The 20,063-nt window shown below is 37.0% G+C and overlaps 1 long non-coding RNA gene across 1 annotated transcript; it reads right to left on the bottom strand.

Moving 5' to 3' along the window:
* Window positions 1-4,650: 4,650 nt before the first annotated feature.
* LOC308695898 lies at window positions 4,651-9,563 on the bottom strand. The gene is made up of 8 exons (XR_014030759.1): window positions 9,456-9,563; window positions 8,786-8,853; window positions 8,477-8,524; window positions 8,170-8,243; window positions 6,132-6,199; window positions 5,866-5,977; window positions 5,490-5,568; window positions 4,651-4,973 (listed from the first exon to the last, which is right to left on the bottom strand). It is a non-coding gene; the product is annotated as an uncharacterized lncRNA (long non-coding RNA).
* Between the last annotated feature and the right edge of the window lie 10,500 nt (window positions 9,564-20,063).

Raw genomic sequence — 20,063 nt, 5'->3', positions numbered from 1 at the left:
ATTCCTAGACTTAAGAATAAGTGTGATTCATAAAGGTTCCTAAGTGTCAAGACTAGGTCTCAGCTCCTAAATTATTTAAGAGAGCTGAAGAGGTCTCTTAACCTAGTTAGGAGTAACAAGATGGCCGTAGAGAGGAGGAGGCCGCGCACTGTTCAATGAAAATATGATGTATTGGAGTTACAGTAAATGTTGATTGAGAGTTGATTTTATAGCAATGAAATAAAAAGGAAAGTAATAATTACATTGTTGCTGACTGAGAAAAAGCAGCAGCACACCCGGTACTGACTTGAGCTCATCATTCCACAGTAAGCAGGGTCTTAAAAGCACTATTGTGGCACTGACCACACCAAACACATTAGTGGCTAAAAGTGAAGTTTTTTTAATTGTTTTTTTTTTATGACCCTACAAGTTTGCTTAAACCATCAAACTATAAGGAAAATAAAACTTAGTGAAGATATTTATCTGACAAAAGTCACTTTTTACAGTACAGATTGTTTTAAAAGCAGCTTTACAGTGATAACAGGAAAATAATGCAACAAAGTTAGTTTGGGCTGTACAGCAGCTCTAGAAGAAAAGTGTCATTGTGCAGCTTAAGTTAGTTCAATGATGATTCATTTCCTTTGTAAAAGATCATTAGTTATCTATTTAGTTCATTATACAGCCGCTCTGATTGAGAAAACAGTGATGTCATTGTTCAGCTCAGTTCAGTTCAGAGACAATGGTGTCAATGCAGGCAGATCAATAATATTGTTGAAAAAAGGGCAAACTGCAGATACAGGTTATTTTTAAAAACTAAAAATCTCACAGGAGAAGAAAAAAAATCATACATTGCTTGCAACATAGTCAGTTATTAATATTTCATTGTCCTCTTTTGTTCATTTGTTTGACAGCCTTGGCTAAAAATTATGTCTGTACAGTTTGAAATGTTTCATTGTGTTATCACAAATAAACACTTGACTCCAAGCACAACTACAATACGCGTACAAAATCTTTAACACATTTTTAATACTATTTGAATAAAGGGTGAGTGTCAATTTTCCTTGGCCTCACTTTTGGCCAATACTATATGGCAGTTCTTTGACATTCCAATTGATCTTCAAATCTCGCAGTAAAATAAAGCCACTTTATTGAGTATTTCGGGCTTTCCTGAGTTGTTGGATCCATTGATGGAACTCATGTTTGCATAATTGCTCCAACTGTAAATGAGGAGACACGCATCAATAGAAAAGGGTTTCCACAGCATAAATACTAATTCGTGATAATTTTGCACAATGCACTGCAAAGCATTTTTTAAATAAATTTAAATATTAAAGCTTCAGTGTCTTAATTAAATGATTTTATTATAATTAGTTTAAATGATTGGTGTCATGCTGCAGTGACCTCACCCTTGCAGGCTCACTATTGGCTGATTCAGTGGTTGAGGGCGGCCATTTTGGGTTGACATCATTGTAGTCCTTAGTTTACAACACTTAAGTCCCACTTCAGTCAGCACTTAAGAATCAGTCTTATACTTTACTGAAAGCTGCTTTTAGCTGCTTTATAAAAGTCTCCTACTCTTAGAAAAGTCCTACTCTTTACTAAGTATTTTCTGACACTTAAGTCAAAGCTTAAGACTATTCTTAAGAGCATTTCTTAGAAGTTTTATACATACGGGCCCAGGGGCCGTATTCACAAAGAATTTTAAGGCTAAAAGTAGCTCCTAACTGGTGAATTCAGGAGCAACTCCTAAAAATAATGGGCGTGTCACTCGTAACTTTAGGACTCCTAATTTTTTTGACTAAGAGTAATTCACGAAGCATTTTAGCCCTAAAAGTAGCACCTAAGCCTGGGACACCTTAAAAGAAGTCGAGAGGACTCCTAACTCACTATGACCTAATCACAAACCGCTTTTTGTGGCATTTCACGTTGCGATGTTTTGAAATGCGTATGCGGCGGCTACAGGAGCTTCCAATCGCGAGGGAACAATTTTGCATTGTAGGCATAACTAGGGATGCAATAACGCCACTCATTGCATGTAAACTAATTGTAACGTTTCATTGTGAATCAAATTAAAATATTCTTCTCTTTGCAAACGTAGGCAGAGCCATATAGTGACAGATTAATTCAATAATGTTGCAAAGATATTGCATCAATCCATATGTTTCATTAGGCTACTAGGCTATTTGTTTTGCCCTACTCTTTACTCATTTAGGCTATTTATTCAGTTATTCATCATTTTCCGTCCTTCGCACTACTTGTGTAGCTGTCACTCATCATCGTAGGGGAGGTGTTTGGAATCATTCCCGCGTTACAATCATCAGCCAATCAAGGTGGTCACTTCAGTCAAGCTCGTGCATGAGTAATGACGTCATCCATAGCAACGAAGACTCACTCTTAGTTTAGGAGTTGTAATTTTTCTTTACTAAAAGTAGGTCTGAAAAGCGTTGTGAATAACTTTTAAGAGAAAACTCCTAGCTAAAACATTTTAGTGTGATTTAGGAGTACTCCTAGTGGTAAGATAAAATGCTCTGTGAATACGGCCCCAGAGCTTTAGCATAAAAGGGCAAAAGGTGAGCTATTCAATGGAGCAATGGATGCCAACATTGGATTTTATTTTTTATTACTGTAACTGTATACAGTAAATTCTACTGTTGTTTTGTATGTAGACGACTGTGTGTCCTACTTTGTGTTGGTTGGGATGTACACTGTGTACATTGTTTTTGTGGGAAAAATAAAATATATTGGTTACCGTGTATTTGTGTGTTCTGAGTATAAAAACAATATTCTCAGAAATTTTACAACACACTCATGTATGTACTGTCTGTAGTAAGTGTAACACTGAACAAAAAAGGCCTAAGTCTTTATCATGAATGGAGAAGAAGTGTTTTCCATTCATCATAGTGTTTTACACTGAGCACATCAGTGTTCAACTGGTTCTTATAAATGTCTATTCATATGATGGTTTGTGTGTGTCATTTGAAAACAAAATACCATTTTGAGAAGAAATAACATTGTTTTGAATGTAAAGTTTCATTTTGCAGGAGAATTGAGGGTTTTGCCCATTGTGTGTGTGTTTTTGGATTTGTGTGTAGAGTTCTGAGAATATGAGGCATGCTTTCAGAAAATGTGTGTAAACAATCAAGAAAAACTGTAAGAGGCTTAAGAGTTTCTTGAGCAGATGAGAAAATGGCAGAAAGACGAAGAAGGAGAAGAAATGTGCAATGGATGACAGTGAGTTAATAAGACGCTTTAAATTAGATCATGCAGGGATCATGTTTGTGACAGATCTTTTTAGAGACACGCTAATATCTCCAACACAGCGCAGAAATGCCATAGCGCCGGAAATGAAAGTAATCACTACATTACGATATTTGGCAACTGGGAAAATTCCATGTTTGATACATTAAAACCAACATTCAAACCACCATTTAAATAGACATGCCAACAATCAGTGTAATTAGAAAGAGTGGAACAATTTTTATCATTCTAAGCCAAGCAAATACCTTATAGGAAATCAACAGCATGGTTAATAAAATAAGGATTTATATATATAATGTGTGTGTGTGAGAACGGTCAAATAGGAAAAATTACGCATGTAATTTCAAAGTGAAGGCTTAGAATAGACCCTATACTTAAAATCACTTTTTTCCCCTTCTTGGACAACCAACCAATCACAGTCTTCAAAAGATTGTGTCATACATAGCAACGGGGTCAACCCCGCCTTCTTACTAAGATAAAAGTTTTTGTCTTTTCCTTACTCAGAGTTGCTCTCAGATCAGTCCCGAATTGCTCTTAAGCTAAGACTCCTACGTAAAAGTTTTTAAGCTAAATTAAGAGTTTTCTGAGAGGATTCTTAGAATCTTTATGAATACGGGCCCAGGGGCACATTCACAAAGAATTTTAAGGCTAAAAGTAGCTCCTAAGGAGCAACTCCTAAAAATAATGGGCGTGTCACTCGTAACTTTAGGACTCCTAATTTTTTTGACTAAGAGTGATTCACGAAGCATTTTAGCCCTAAAGGTAGCACCTAAGACTGAGGAAGCCTAAGCTTCCAATCGCGAGGGAACAATTTTGCATTGTACGCATAATGCAATAGCGCCACCAACAGCAACCAAAACTAGGCTACTCATTGCATGTAAACTAATTGTAAAGTTTCATTGTGAATCAAATTAAAATGTTCTTCTCTTTGCAAACATAGGCAGAGGCATATGGCATTTCAACGTTGATTCACCGTTGAAACAACGTCAGGTACCTTGGTTGAATCAACGGTGAATTACCTTTCGATTTTGCAAAACGGATCAACGTTGATATTGTGACGTCGTTTCACCGCGGAAGAAACAACGTTGATTCACCGTTGAAATCGCGACGTCGTTTCACTCTTACCTTTCGGGTTATGGTCTTCTTTCGACGTTGAATCAACGTTGAATTACCTTTCGATTTTGCAAATTGAATCAACGTTAATATCGTGACGTTGTTTCACCGTCTTACCTTTCATCATGGGATAATACAATTGTACATTCAATTACAACCTAGTTTGCAGTTGGAACATGAGTCATGACAATGCTGACTGAATTAGTGATTAACTGTCCATATTGTACACTAAAAATTGTTAACTATCAAATGACTGGCAGCAATGGCTTAAACACATTAAATAATGAGTTAACACATGCTCAGGATTGTAAAACAAGTTTTATTCTGAAAAAACAAAAGTCTAAAAATACTTTCTAAAACAGATGAAAAACATCTCAAACTTTAAATTGCAGCGTTTTCGAAGTAATGTTAAAAACCTGTAGAAGTAAACATCTAAATAGAATATTTAAAGACAGTTTTTGTTCAATTACATTTAATATTTAAAATGTACAGTGAAAAAAAAAGTTTTAAAATTCTCAATAAAATGTGACAGCCTTGTGCAGTGCTCCAACAGAGTCCCAGCTCGAGGTCCATTCCGATGCCATCACTTCCTCTTCACTTCTTGCCCGCTGTCTGCTACTATCCTATAAATAAAAGCAAAAACACTGAAAACTGAAAACACTGAATACAAAATAATTCATGTACAAGATTTTCACTTTACAGTTTAATTTGTAGGGTAGAAAACAAAGTATACAACACTATCCATTCTAAAACACATATTTTATGTATCCAGATGTACTTTTACACAAGAAATTCTTCAAAGCCCCAAGGTGGAATTGTAAAAAATGTAATATTACTCCCATGTGTCAGTTACGGTTAGTATAATTATAAGGTCATGATTTCATCCTTAAAACAGATAAAGAAATCAACAAATTGTGGTGTTGAGCTGAGAGGGTTGAGGTCTGTTGTTCTTTATATCGTTCAATGCAGGTTTATATTGTTTCAACAATTATATATTTCTGATAATATTTGTGGAGAAACAATACACATTACACTGTTTTAATTCAGAATCCTAACCATTAATTGTACCAATTAAAAGTAATTTATTAAATCAAGTAAAATAAAAAAAATAACAACACAAAAGGCCAATGAATCCGTACCAGAAGTGACAGTGCAATGTAGCAGCTAAAGAATAATCCTCCACCAAATTGCCAGTAATCAGCTGGATCCTTGGCGAATCTGAAGGGGGGAAAGAAGAAATTATTCAATGAAAAGTCCTTAAAAAGCTTCTTTTTTTACAATTCCTTTAAACAATCTTAAAAATTGATTTAAATTGTAAAAACGTTTGCCATTAAAACATTCACACATGAACTGAGTAATGTCATCTTTGAGACTGTTAGTATTAATTTACATGATTAAAAATGTAAACATACACTTAAAGCATGGAAATCCCATCAGAAATGTGTATCATAGCAAGGGAAGCACACACAAAAAAGCCAAATGGTACACCAAAATCAAACCATCAAATAATTTTACCTGCAGCCGCATTTATCCTATTATGACACGTCTGAGGGTCTTTCCCTTAATGGTTTCCAGTGATTAAAGAAAGGCCTGATGAAGGTGACATGAATCCACTTTCAGTGCGCCACTTCAGCAGAAGAAAGACAAAAGGACAAAAAGTTACTCAGACTTTCAATCAGTAACGTTAACGTTAAATGTGTTACTTTAAAGGTGAAAATCATACTTAATACTATATATTAATCCCAGTGTAGGTTTTCGAACAGTGGGTAAAATTGACTTACTGTAGTTGGTGAATGGGTCTTTCTGTTGGGTGTTCTCCCCCGATAAAAATCTTATTCCAATGCTTGATCTAAAAAAAAATGTAAACAAATATCTTTTCAATATCGTTATCAGTGTTTGAATAGGTTATCTAAACTTCTAACGAATAAATGACAGTTTTATCACTTTACTCATTCCCACGCTTTTTTACCTCTCATGCGTTTTTAAACTAACGTTAGCTGACAACATTAACGTTAGCAGCTAAACACACAAGTTAGCTAATGTTACCAACAACAAAACACAGCAATGTCAGATGGTACTAACTTACATTGAAATACGTGCTAATATCACTAGGCTAATGGTGAATCAGTACAAAAACACACACAGAGATAACTTAATTTATTTATTTTATGAGGTTGCAGTAAGCCTAAATGACCGTTACCCGTGTCCATAAACGTTAGCTGCTAGACTGTAAAAAGAAAAAGAAAATTCTTACCTGCATATCGCCAGTATTTTTAAATAAATACTGTTCGTTTTCTCACACAAACCGCTCGTTTCGTGTCTTAGGCCATCAATGTGTACTTACGATGGGGAATTGTTTAATTTGGACGATGGGGAATTGTTTTAATTTGGACTCTGTGCATGCTCTTTGAGACAGTGACCATAGACCTGCATGAAATGACTGACAGACAAGAACGGTTTGACCTGAAAATATCAAAATTTAAACTACTGCGGAAAAAAAGACACCTACATCTTGGATGCCCTTGAGGTAAGCTAAAACATACCAAAATTTAATTTCAAAGTGAACTATCCCTTTAAAGCTGCTCGTGAACCGATCATCTCTTCCTTCTAGTTAATTTATAGCATCAAATAAACATGAATGAACATAATAGGGAATGATGTTTTTACGCGAAAAGATGTCGGTACACTTAGTTTTTCAAGTTTAAATCCTCCAATGTTAATCTACTAACTCTCCTGACTGCTTTGTCGGACAAAATGGCGGATTATGATTGGTCACATCGCCAGTCAATCATACTCCCTGTGAAGGGTTGATGACGCAAAAATAATAACGACTCCACTGAAATTATTTGAAACTAAAGTAACGAGCCAATTTTTTTGAATAAAAAAAGTAGAAAGTACCGATATTCATGTTAAAATGTAAGGAGTAAAAGTAAAAAGTCGGCACAAAAATAAATAGTAAAGTAAAGTAAAAATATCTGAAAAATCTACTTGAGTACAGTAACGAAGTATTTGTACTTCGTTACTTCCCATCTCTGCATATAGCCTATAACACGCTCTCACATGTTTATTTTTTAATAAACCATATTCAACAACATATAAAAATGAAATAATCTTTATAGTAATTTGATAAAGCCGCAGCCATCATTACCAAGCGCGAACCATTGACAGTGAATGAAACGAAGCGAACTTAGCCTGCAGGCCATAGTGTGACATGCGTAAACCAATGGTGTAAACATAATCATAGATGACACGCCACAGGTTTTTATTTTTATTTAAAAGAAAGAATGTAGCTTATGTTTGTATGTAGGTCTAGGCAATTTATATTCACAATACTTAATAACTAATATTATTTTTATTGCATTTGTATTAGTTGTTTGAAGAGTTAAAAGAAAAATCGGTCGGTCTTAACGCAAGTTTACAACCGGCAAGTCAGTCGGACTAAAAGGGAAAAATAAATAAATAATTGGGTCGGTACTAAATTGACAGGGTTACGGCAAACAAATATTTTAAGATTTTAACATTTTTTAAGGATGGCGTGAGATACAATTTGCAAGACAATGTATTTAATAAATAGTGCGTGTAATTTCTTCAGTACCATCAGCAGAACTGATAACGTCCAAGCTTATCGATACTGCGGTCATCCATAATTTGGCCCCAGGGCCCATTAATACTGGGTTTCAGTACCCATGCCTACATATGGGTGTGTGCATATGGATGAAAGCCTGTTGTGTACCGAACACAACAGGCTTTCATCCATATGCACACACCCCAAGAGACCGACTCTTGATTTGTGGTAGTAGCAGCTATTGTGAAACTCACCTTCTTCATCTACTGAGTGTGGATGGTCTTGTCCTGAAGAATCACAGGGCCAAACGCTAGGGATTATATCTCATCTGATAACAAGAGCATAGCCATAAGTTTAAGAACTCTAATGATATCTTTAGCCCCTGATATTGCATTGGGGATATCAATTCAAACATTTTAAAGGCTAAGAGTATGAGCCATGAGTAAGCTGGCCAGATATCTGTGAAAAATAACTTGCATGCCTGAATCACATTTAGCATTTAAAAGTAAAAAAAAAAAATCAGTATTTATCAGTAAAAAATACACACAAATAAATAAATACCCCTGAGTATGGTGTCTGTCTCACTGGCCAACATAACTCAAAACAGACCTAGAGAAATAAAATAAAATATACCAATGACCATGATATCCTGTTATCATAATAGTTAAATAAATTATTATAACTACGACCATTATACCATTATATTTGTCGCCTATTATTTAGCCTACAGGCTTCTCAAGGCTTCACAATCACACTGAAAAAACCTGGGGTTAATGATTTTAAAATGTGAGACTTCTTTCAAAAGCATAAATAACAGACCCCAAACTTTTGGACAGCAGTGCATTGTATGTTTGAGGTGGTTTTGCTTACTAGTCATATGGTTCATAGCCGTGGAGATTTTCTTGGACGGGGGTGCAGCAGGCCTTCAGCATTATGATCTACAGTAGGAACATAACATGCAATTTCACAGAGCCAACAATGTAACATAGATTTACAATAGGGTTTATTACAAGAAACCAAGCTAGAGCAGAGGTGAACTGCAGAAAAGAGAAATAATATATATATATATATCTTAAGATAATATATGAATTAATATAATAATTAATTATATATTAATATAAATAGATGCATATGAAATTAATAAAATGATTGGAAGTAAGCTAATTTATTTAACCTAAAAGAATGCACTGCACTGTTAGTAAGTGACGTCACTGATTAACAGTGCAGCGCATTCTTTTAGGTTAAATAAATTAGCTTACTTCCAATCACCCATTGACAAATTACCAGCAAAACAAAACTATCAAAAACTGTTATCTACACAAAGATGTGGTTAAAACCCCAAACTTTCATAAACAAGAGCTCCAGTCTATAGTTAGCCTTAACTTATCTTCTGAAAATGATTGAGATGCTAACGGACTTTTTCGAAGACAAAACCATTTCTATAAAGTAAATATTCAACAGGAGCGTGTCAATTACACGTAATAAAGGTGTCAGGGAGGTTTGTATGTATTATTTGTGTGAATTTGTTGACTAAACTCACCTGAAAGCAGTGAAAACAACAGCGAGAGACAAGAGTTTTGCTGTGTGTCAGTTGATGACGTTTCCCGTTTCCGTCTGCTCTCGCGCAGCGCGCGCGCGCGCTCGCTCCAGTGTTTGAATGCGAATGTTCACGCGCACGCACATTAAAACACTTCAAAGTCACGCAGCATTTAAATAAACATCTAGAATTAAACATAACAATTTAAAAAATCATTAATATTAAATCATGAATTTTAAACTCATTGTGTGTGTAGTTCTATGACCCATTAATGTGCAATATGCCAGGTTTATGGCACGCGATCAAAATTGTGACAGAAGCATTAAAAGTTTTTTATTTTATTTTTGAAAAATTCAATTTACATTTATATAATAAGTTGCGTTACAGTACTAATAATTGTGTTATATTACTAAATGGCAAGCAAACAAACAAACAAAAAAAATCTGGGTTCCAGTCGGTTCCAATAATTAGTGTATTCAACTTCGTCTATATTAGCCTAACTTATTGTGTGTGTGTGTGTGTGTGTGTGTGTGTGTGTGTGTGTGTGAATTATTATTATTATACATAATTATATATATATATATATATATAATAATAATAATAAGGTGAGATGTTCATCAGCTTGGCTAGGCTGGGAGACCAGCTAAAACCAGCTGACCACCAAATTGTCCAGGCTGGGAAACCAGCTTGATCAACTACGCCAGGCTGGGAGACCAGCTAAAACCAGCAAAGCTAGGCTGGGAGACCAGCTTGACCAGCTAGGCCAGGCTGGGAGACCAGCTAAAATAAGCAAAGCCAGGCTGGGAGACCAGCTTGACCAGCTAGGCCAGGCTGGGAGACCAGCTAAAATAAGCAAAGCCAGGCTGGGAGACCAGCTTGACCAGCTAGGCCAGGCTGGGAGACCAGCTAAAATAAGCTAGGCCAGGCTGGGAGACCAGCTAAAATAAGCTAAGCCAGGCTGGGAGACCAGCTTGACCAGCTATAGGCCAGGCTGGGAGACCAGCTAAAACCAGCTACTTCCAGCTTAAACCAGCTAAAACCAGCCAACCAGCTTAGGCTGGTTTTAGCTGGATTTTTCAGCAGGGTCACCAGGCAGAGATAAAATAATCCAGGTCTGACCGAGTAATCAACGCAAGCAGCAGCTGCTGACCGACCGAGAGTAACGGACGTATTTTCAAACTTAAAATAGGCGGGCAGAGCTGCGCACACTCTCATTGGACAGTTTCCTGGAAGACAGAAAGATTAACCAATCATGCTCAAAGTAAAACGCCGAAACAACCAATAACAATAGTTTGCGCGAGTTAACATAGTGGTGTAGGGCAGTTTTATTTGCTGTCTGTATTAATATTTAATTAATTGGTCAAATGACATGACAGTGTGAATACAAATGTAATAATGCAATCTAAACTGTTAGGCAAGCAGACAAAATTGTAAATTCACACAAAACCACATAAGGCAAAAGGTTTCTGCTGCACTGCTCTCTTGAGGGTGAAACGATTATTGTTAATAATGATAATAATTGTATTTTTACATATACACACTGAAGAGCTGTTATGATAAAGTCATTAAATGCTAATTAATTGTCATAATAATACGTTAAAAGGCAGATATTTTTGTAGTATGTTGTCGAAAACATTACGTTGTTTCAACGTACAGATCTTGTAAAAATTTCAACGTTGATTTAGAAGTGTTTTTGTTAACCTTTTTCAACCATTTAGCATTAAACGTTATTTCAACGTTGTTTCAACGTTGAAACAACAACTGACATATTTCAACCATATTTCAACGTTGATTTAGAAGTGTTTTTGTTAACCTTTTTCAACCATTTAGCATTAAACGTTATTTCAACGTTGTTTCAACGTTGAAACAACAACTGACATTATTTCAACCATATTTCAACGTTGAAGGTCGGTCATGTGCCGGCAGATTAATTCAATAATGTTGCAAAGATATTGCATCAATCCATATGTTTCATTGGGCTACTAGGCTATTTGTTTAGCCTTACTCTTTATTCCTTTAGGCTATATTTATTCAGTTATTCATCATCTTCCGTCCTTCGCACTACTTGTGTAGCGCACGCATTCTCAGACCTGTCACCTGCATGTCACTCATCATCGTAGGGGAGGAGTTTGGAATCATTCCCGCGTTACAATCATCAGCCAATCAAAGTGGTCACTTCAGTCAAGCTCGTGCATGAGTAATGACGTCATCCATAGCAACGAAGACTCACTCTTAGTTTAGGAGTTGTCATTTTTCTTTACTAAGAGTAGGTCTGAAAGGCGTTGTGAATAACTTTTAAGAGAAAACTCCTAGCTAAAATCTTTTAGTGCGATTTAGGAGTACTCCTAGTGGTAAGATAAAATGCTCTGTGAATACGGCCCCAGAGCTTTAGCATAAAAGGGCAAAAGGTGAGCTATTCAATGGAGCAATGGATGCCAACATTGGATTTTTTTTTTTACTGTAACTGTATACAGTAAATTCTACTGTTGTTTTGTATGTAGACGACTGTATGTACAACTTTGTGTTGGTTGGGATGTACACACTGTGTACATTGTTTTTGTGGGAAAAAGAAAATATATTTGTTACCGTGTATTTGTGTGTTCTGAGTATAAAAACAATATTCTCAAATATTTTACAACACACTCATGTATGTACTGTCTGTAGTAAGTGTAACACTGAACAAAAAAGGCCTAAGTCTTTATCATGAATGGAGAAGAAGTGTTTTCCATTCATCATAGTGTTTTACACTGAGCACATCAGTGTTCAACTGGTTCTTATAAATGTCTATTCATATGATCATTTGTGTGTGTCATTTGGAAACAAAATACCATTTTGAGAAGAAATAACATTGTTTTGAATGTAAAGTTTCATTTTGCAGGAGAATTGAGGGGTTTTACCCATTGTGTGTGTTTTTTTATTTGTGTGTTGAGTTCTGAGAATATGAGGCATGCTTTCAGAAAATGTGTGTAAACAATCAAGAAAAACTGTAATTTTTCCCACAAAAACAATGTACACAGTGTACATACCAACCAACACAAAGTTGTACATACAGTGGTCTACATACAAAACAACAGAAGAATTGAAGCTGATTTGGTGATTCTTGTATTTTGTCTGTTCATTCCTGTTTTTAGCATCTTTTTTACATTTTAAATGATTGCTACTAATTTTCTTAATAAAACCTCTGCAATTGTGTTTAATATGTCACCGTATACTGAGATGTTTGTTATGAACATTTCACTTTATGAGCTCGTAATGTGAGGATGTGTTAAATTGTGAAGCAAAGATAAACAAATAATGAAATCTTTCATTCATGTTCACAATAATAGTTCAGAAATCCACTTTGATAAACTAATGACTTTAACACACTTCACTTTCACTCACAGCCGGGTTACAAGAGCAAAGTTATTGGGTTTGGAATTATGTTATTATGTACAGATATTGCCATAAAATAACTTCAGCAACTTAAAGTTTGTTTAAAGATATTTTCTCAGTCAAGGATTATATGCCTGAAATCCACATGGAAAGCTCAAAAAGCAAACATGATATTTCATGGCTTTCAGAACTAAAATTATTCCTGATGCAAGAATAAAAAAGAATAAATTGTTGATAAAATAAGTTTAATCTATCATTACCTGAAGCAAATACAAACATTAAGTAAAAGTGAATGAGACTCTCTCTCTCTCTCTCAAAACTACATGAAAGTATATCTATCTATCTGTTTGCATGGAAGAATAGAAGTAGAAGAGAAACTAGATGTTCTAATGAAAAACAACGAAGAACAAGTTAAAAATTACAGATTAGATCAAATTACTCTCTCTCTCTCTCTCTCTCTCTCTCTCTCTCTCTCTCTCTCTCTCTCTCTCTCTCTCTCTATAAGAGCCAAAGCATCTCAAGAAGTCGCCAGTTTCTAATGAAAAACAATGAAGAACAAGTTAAAAATGAATATCAGATTAATGCCTCTTAAAAGTGTTCTGGCGTCTTCTTCAGCTCTCTGAACTATGAGAGCACAAGAACACATTGAAAGGAAATGTTTTTCCAGAGTGAAAGCCTGAGCCGCTTCTTCCCAGTGTGAATCTCATGTGAATCTTCAGCCTTGATTTACATGTGAAGCGTTTTTTACACTGAGGGCAGGAGACAGATTTTTTGGCTTCTGTTTTTTCTTCCTTGTTCACGTCCATCCGGTCTAAAAGAAACATTAAATCATGTGAGATTTCAAATGAGAGACAAACGTGAAGTGAAAAGTGAAGCCCAAAGTCAAGATCACTGATGAGTTCAATGGTAAGGATGGCTGACGCGAAACAGTCGTTCCGAAGCTTTGCGAGATCCCGAAGCGCAGATGTGTCGAAACACTGATCCGAAGCGTGATTCGAAACACCCATGTCACGTGACTATGGCCAAACGAAGCCTCGAAGTGTTTCACTAAGTGTTTCATCAGGTGTGGTCCGCCGAATCAGCGTTTGATTGACAGGTAGTGATGGCCAGATCGAGGCCTCGTGAAGCAATGAAACAGTTGAACCAAATGTGCCATATTGTGTCGAGGCTTCGAATCAATCCGACACCCGTCTCAACGGTGACACCTAGTGGTCACTTGCAGGTGTTGATCTGAAACAACCTTGACGAGCCATTAAAAAAATGTGTTGTTTTTTTATTATTATAATTTTCTGATATGTGAAGCTTGTAACTTATAGGCTCCTCACTGTGCATAATGTTATTTTGGTCATGAAAAATGAATATTAATAAAAGAAATCAAGCCACAATGTCTCACTTTTTTAGAGATTTTTATTCAAAAATATTAATTTCTCTGCTGTGGAAGACTACTTCTTTTTTTTACAGATAATTTCTCCAGCCTTTGAAAAAATCCTCTCACAAGGGACACTTGTTGCTGGCATACAAATATATTTTTTAGCAAGGACATACAAATGAGGAAAGATTACTGCTCTCTCTTTCCAGTAAGTTAGTGGGTCAGTTTATGCTTTAAGTTTATGCTCAGTGTGCAGAGACAAATGTAATGGAATGTAGAACTACAACAAATAGGAAAACCAAAATGATGTCGTCGCTGGCAGTATATTGGGTACTCATATGTAGACCTATAAAATGTATATTCACACAATATTATATTCACATTGAAGCTATTTTTAACATGATTGGCAGTTGTGATTGGGACATTAGGTTGTAGGGCATAGGGCTATGGACTTTATAAACAGTGTCCCAAAAGGTTGTAATTATATTTCAATTATAATTATATTTCAAACAACGCATACCTTGCTGAGATGGCCCAGCAGTGTCAGTAGCAGGCCTGGGTACAGGGGGAATGCCATCCTCTGCACCCGCAAAATGGCAGGATGAGTGCTCCTCAAATAGCGCATCATGGATGATGTATTGTTGCAGTAGGCTAGATGCCAATCACAATACAGACATCTCACTTTATTTGGGGTTTCTAAATGGAAATGCTCCCACACCACAGTTGTATGGCATCTCTTCTGGGGAGCTTCCATTTTATCTATCTATCCAAATCTATCTATCTATCTATGTATCTATCTATATGAATCTATGTATCTAGATATGTATCTAAATATGTACCTAGATATGTATCTAGATATAATCTATCTATGTATCTATATATGTATCTATCTATTAATCTAGCTGTCTATATATATTTATATCTATGTATCTAATGTGTCACTATATATATACTCTGTCTGTCTCTAGCCTATCAGTCAGTGTGTTGTGTAAATTTAAATGTAAGCCTAAATAGCCTATAACTAATCAAATCGCACTATGTCACTATATCATCAAAAATCCGCTATCTCAAAATCAAACTCCTCTCACAAAAACGAGGTCAATGCGTTGATTTCACTTTTAATGTGCGATTGTGTTGTCTGTTCCCGTCCCTGTCAATCAAACGCTGATTCGGCGGACCACACCTGATGAAACACTAGGGTGTATTCACACCAGGAAAGTCCGATAGTTCACTTGCTTTGGTCCGGACCAAATAGAATGTTGATTTTTTTTGTTTGGTACGGTTCGCTTTCACACTGCTCTTTTTGCAAGTGAACCAAATGTGTAAACAAAACCACACGTGTGCTAAGGTCGTCCATTCATTGGACAGGAATTCTCAAGCAGGGAAAAGCAGGAAGTGCACAAACAGGATCAGCATGGAGATATTTCGTAATGTAATATTTGTTATTTTACTGATTTGGTGTTATTCTCTACAAACGCAATATGAAGAAACAATATGGTATAGATAAAAGCCCGCCCGCACTGATAATTGATTGCTTGGGTCGTTACATGCGCTTCGTGATGCACACTAGCGCACACACACACACACACACACACACACAAGGTCTCTCGCTCCCTCTCTCTCTGCCATGCGCGCGCTCTAGCTCGCTCGCTTTAGACAGCATTATGCCAAAATGTCCGTTTTGTTAAGTATCCTCATAAGAGCAGTCAAATAAAAAGGCGCAGTTTTCTGTAATTGGGTCGGTTCATGTTCACACCGTAAACGAACCGTACCAGAGTTCGTTTGGAACCGTACCGAGACCACCTCTTCAGCTGGGTCTCGGTTCGATTGTTTGGTCCGCACCCGAGTTCGATTGCTGTATTCACACCTGCCCAAAAGGTCCGCACCAAGGGGGGAATCAATGCGCTTCGGGATCAACTTATTTGAGCACCACAAAGACAAATAAAAGGTGTGTGAAGTGTAAGCTAGTTAATTTAAATGTTATTAACTGTCAGACCTCTCTTGTACTTGTCGGTTTATTTGGTAGCCTACACTGAAAAATCTAATGTAGTCTCATGACATCCCTTCAATACTTCATATAACTTTTTGTGAGTTAGTACTTTATGTAGTCTGTTGATATAAGGTGCCTATATGATACATTATAATACATTTTAATTATTACTTTTCATTTGGATATACCTAACTAAGACCACATAAGTATACTGTATGGGCAGTTTATGAAGAAAGAAACGTACAAAGCTGGAGAGACATGGCACGTCTCTCTTCGCCATCCTCCGCTGCATCCTGGCTTTTCTTTGGCGGATTTGTCTTCTCCGTTCGGCAGCCTCCTCTTCAGCATCTTGATAAAGAATAGCAATAGGGGTTATGCGGAACGCCCAACGTTCGAACCGGAAAACAGGTATAAACATTTCCGGTTTGCATTACCGTACGCATCTGCAGCGGTAGATGATCTCTGAGGTAACTTATTTTGCGCTTTTTTTAGAATACAATTCTTATTTCTGTTTTAATTAAAATGTCACGAATGCTTTTTTTTTATAAAAAAAATAAAATGCAGTCTTCATTTGATTGTTTTAATCGTCTGCAAGCAAATATAAAAGATTAAACTACTATAGCATACAAGTCTAAACTAACTTACTGATAGTTAGCTAACTCTACATCGGGTGCCATTAGCAAAAGCGACATATACTAACTTGCATACCTTCATAATCATGAATAAATGAGGAGGTGTAAAACTTAAATCCTTTATCTAACGGAGTACTTGGGGCTCTGGAAGTCCGTTTGGCAATACGATGTACATCTGAAATGGATAGAATGGGTAGCTCCTGTAAACACCGGCTATAAAAGGTCGCCATTCCTACGCTGTTTACCTCAGTAGCTGATGACCGGAAGTAGTTATAACTGTTTTGTAGAACCCGGAAGTATGTTGCGCATAACCCCTATTGCAATGGCAATCCTAAGCTGTTCCATTTTTGATTTACATCGATTTACAATTGATTTACACCTTTCAACCGTTTTTCTCGCTTTTTTTAATTTAAATTGTAGCTGAGTGGGTTTATTGCTAGATTGTTCTTAATAAAAAGAGGCAGTTGTTTCCACATATTTTATTTTATTTTAAACGACGTAAATATAATCACAGTAGGTAATGTTACCTGAACCACATATTAATGTTTAATAGTTTTTCAAATAAAAAAAGAGGCAGTTGTTTAATATTATATTCAATGTAATTATAAATATAAAGTGAAAATAGTCAGAGTAGGTACATATCAGTTTAATACTAATATATCTAATATATTGAAAATAAAAAAAATAAAAAAATAAGTTAATTCAAGTAAAGCATGCAGGCCTATTGCATGCTGAGTGACGCTGTCAAGTATGCTGCCGTTCCATTTGTAGAACGACTGGACTCGCGTCCTCCCGTCCTCGAGAGTTCGTTCTACTGAGTCGAACTTGGCAAGTCCAAACTCGGAAGGACGGAAGTCCAGACTCTGCGAACTTGGTACTGAGAAACGGCTATGGGCTACTGTAATCGGCAAGGAAAGGAAAGAGCCACTCGCAAAAAAATCTTAGGGTACAGTTTGTGCTAGTTAAAGCCCGACTCCGACAAGTCGAAAATAAATGTGCGTTTCCAACAAATTAATAATGTAAACGACAATCTCACGAGTCACGAAAAAAAAAAACATCTCAGAAAGTGCACTATCGCGCTGCGCTGGACTTCACGTATCAGCTCCGCTTATGAAGCCGCAGTCTAATCCTGTTTACATGAAATAAGCCTGCTCCCGAGCAGGTTTAAGATTGCGCACCTGTTGCTATGACAGCAAGTCCAGGATGAGCGTTGAAGAACCAAACAATCCAAGATCATGCCAAATCGCCAACAATCAAATCCAGCTAACTGAGTTAGCGATGTGTACGAAGAACGAGCCCCAGGTTTGCACTTTATCAGTAATAACAATGTATTGTATAGGTCAGTTGTTTGAACTATTCATTAAAATGAATCGGTTCAAATGAGTCAATAGTTTGTGAATTGGACGTGTCATACGGTTGTGTGATTATCCCAGCAGTTAGGACATGGACATCCCACAAGGTTAGTGTCAACACAGAAAACATTACATCACTGGATAGGTTTTTTCGTTTATTTAGAGAGTAATTTTATGTCAGCTGAATGTGCGGAATGCATTTCAGAGAAGATAAGGCAACATATTTTAGCACAATTCACACCCAGCGGTAATTCAGGAAAAAAAAATCTCTGAATGCTCCACATGAAACTTTGCTCTTCCGACCTTTTACCATCATGTCGTTTTAATTTGATTAATATGCGTGTGGGAGCATAGGCGCCGATACACGAGCACCCACGGAAAATACTGAGCACCCACGGAAAATACCGAGCACCCACGTGTGCCAGACTGCCATTAAACATTGCAGTTGGTGCTATGTGAAGTGTTTCTCGGATGAAAACGCCTATTTAGTGACCCCGCTCTGTACGCAGAGACGCGTTGCTCCCATAGTCAGTATATCCTCCTGAAGAATTAACCGCAATGGTGAGTCAACAAAAATTTTGCTCAAACGGGTGCGGGTCGGACACAGGTCTAAACACGGGTTTAAAACAATCACGTACAAACGTAAACATATATGCACATTTTTAGGAACACATCTGCCTGTATTTCAAGTAAATAAAATAATTTAAAATCCACATCAGTTTATTTGTGCCCACGCCCTCTCAGGAGTCTCTATACCTACTTTCACTTTTAAAAAGTCATCATAACCGCGCGCGCGATCTGCTTGCAGTCATCGAGATGGATGCTGTCTGAGGAGTTGAAGAAAAGAATAGCTAGTGGAGATGGTAAAGTTGTCGACAAAACTGAAGAAAACAATGTTGGGAAAGGCTTTGCTGCATGCATTTTCGTGTTGGATAGCCACAAATGTGGAACTTCATCGCTGAGGAAGCACGCAGATAACTGTTACTGTAGTAAGAAACCAAGCAGTTCTATCGAACAGTATTTGTCAAATTTAACACTGTTACATTTTGTAAATTTCACACGAAGCTGATCGCGGTTACGTGTCAGTTAAACTTTCCATCTCCAATCCTGTCTGTATTTGTGAGAAGTGGCGCTGTCCTTGAAAGATTACTTTACGGCTGTATTATCAAGTAGGCTAAATAGGTGTGTGTGTTCGTGTCGGCCGCTGTCCATTTCCTAAGGTTCTGAAATGCAAACATTTTTTGACTACTTTTTTTTTTTTTTAAAGGGCTTGCACCCATGAGCACCCACGGAGGAAAACATAAATCGGCGCCTATGTGTGGGAGAGAGGAAGACAGCGCTTAATTTGGAGACGGTGAAGTCTTGTTTACACTTTCGCCTGAGAGAGAGAGAGTGCGCACGCGCCACCGGGGCTCTCTCTCTCTCTCTCTGCTTGTTCTTTCAGTTAAATATGCGCCCTGTCACAAGCGCAGCAGTTCATCTATGGAACTCTCTTCCATGTGGATTCCATCTGATCTTGCACACCACAACTCGCTGTCGCAAAAACCTCAACTGTGCGCATGCGTCAGTGGAACCAGATGATAGGCTTACATGTTTCCCGGCTTTACTGTTAAAAGCAGATGATTGGCTTTCCAGCGGGAGGGGCGGGACATGTGCATACAACCGCCATCTTTGCCATTACGGGTTTTCCTTATATAGTTGTATTGAGGATTGAGGAAGTGGCATGTCTCTTATATAAATTGTCTCTGGTGAAATGCAGGACGGCAGTCTAAAGTTCGAAGTTCACCCGCAGAGAGTGAGTTCGTCTCCGGCACGAGAACCAGGGCTGATCCGGTGAAAATTGGATAACAGACCGATTGATTACACTTGAATTAGGCTACCTGAATGTTTAAATGT

Source organism: Scardinius erythrophthalmus (assembly GCF_964197995.2).
Source record: "Scardinius erythrophthalmus genome assembly, chromosome: 9".
NCBI lineage: Eukaryota > Metazoa > Chordata > Actinopteri > Cypriniformes > Leuciscidae > Scardinius > Scardinius erythrophthalmus.
The sequence above is the reverse complement of the archived record's forward strand: the minus strand, read 5'-3'. Positions and strand labels throughout refer to the sequence as shown.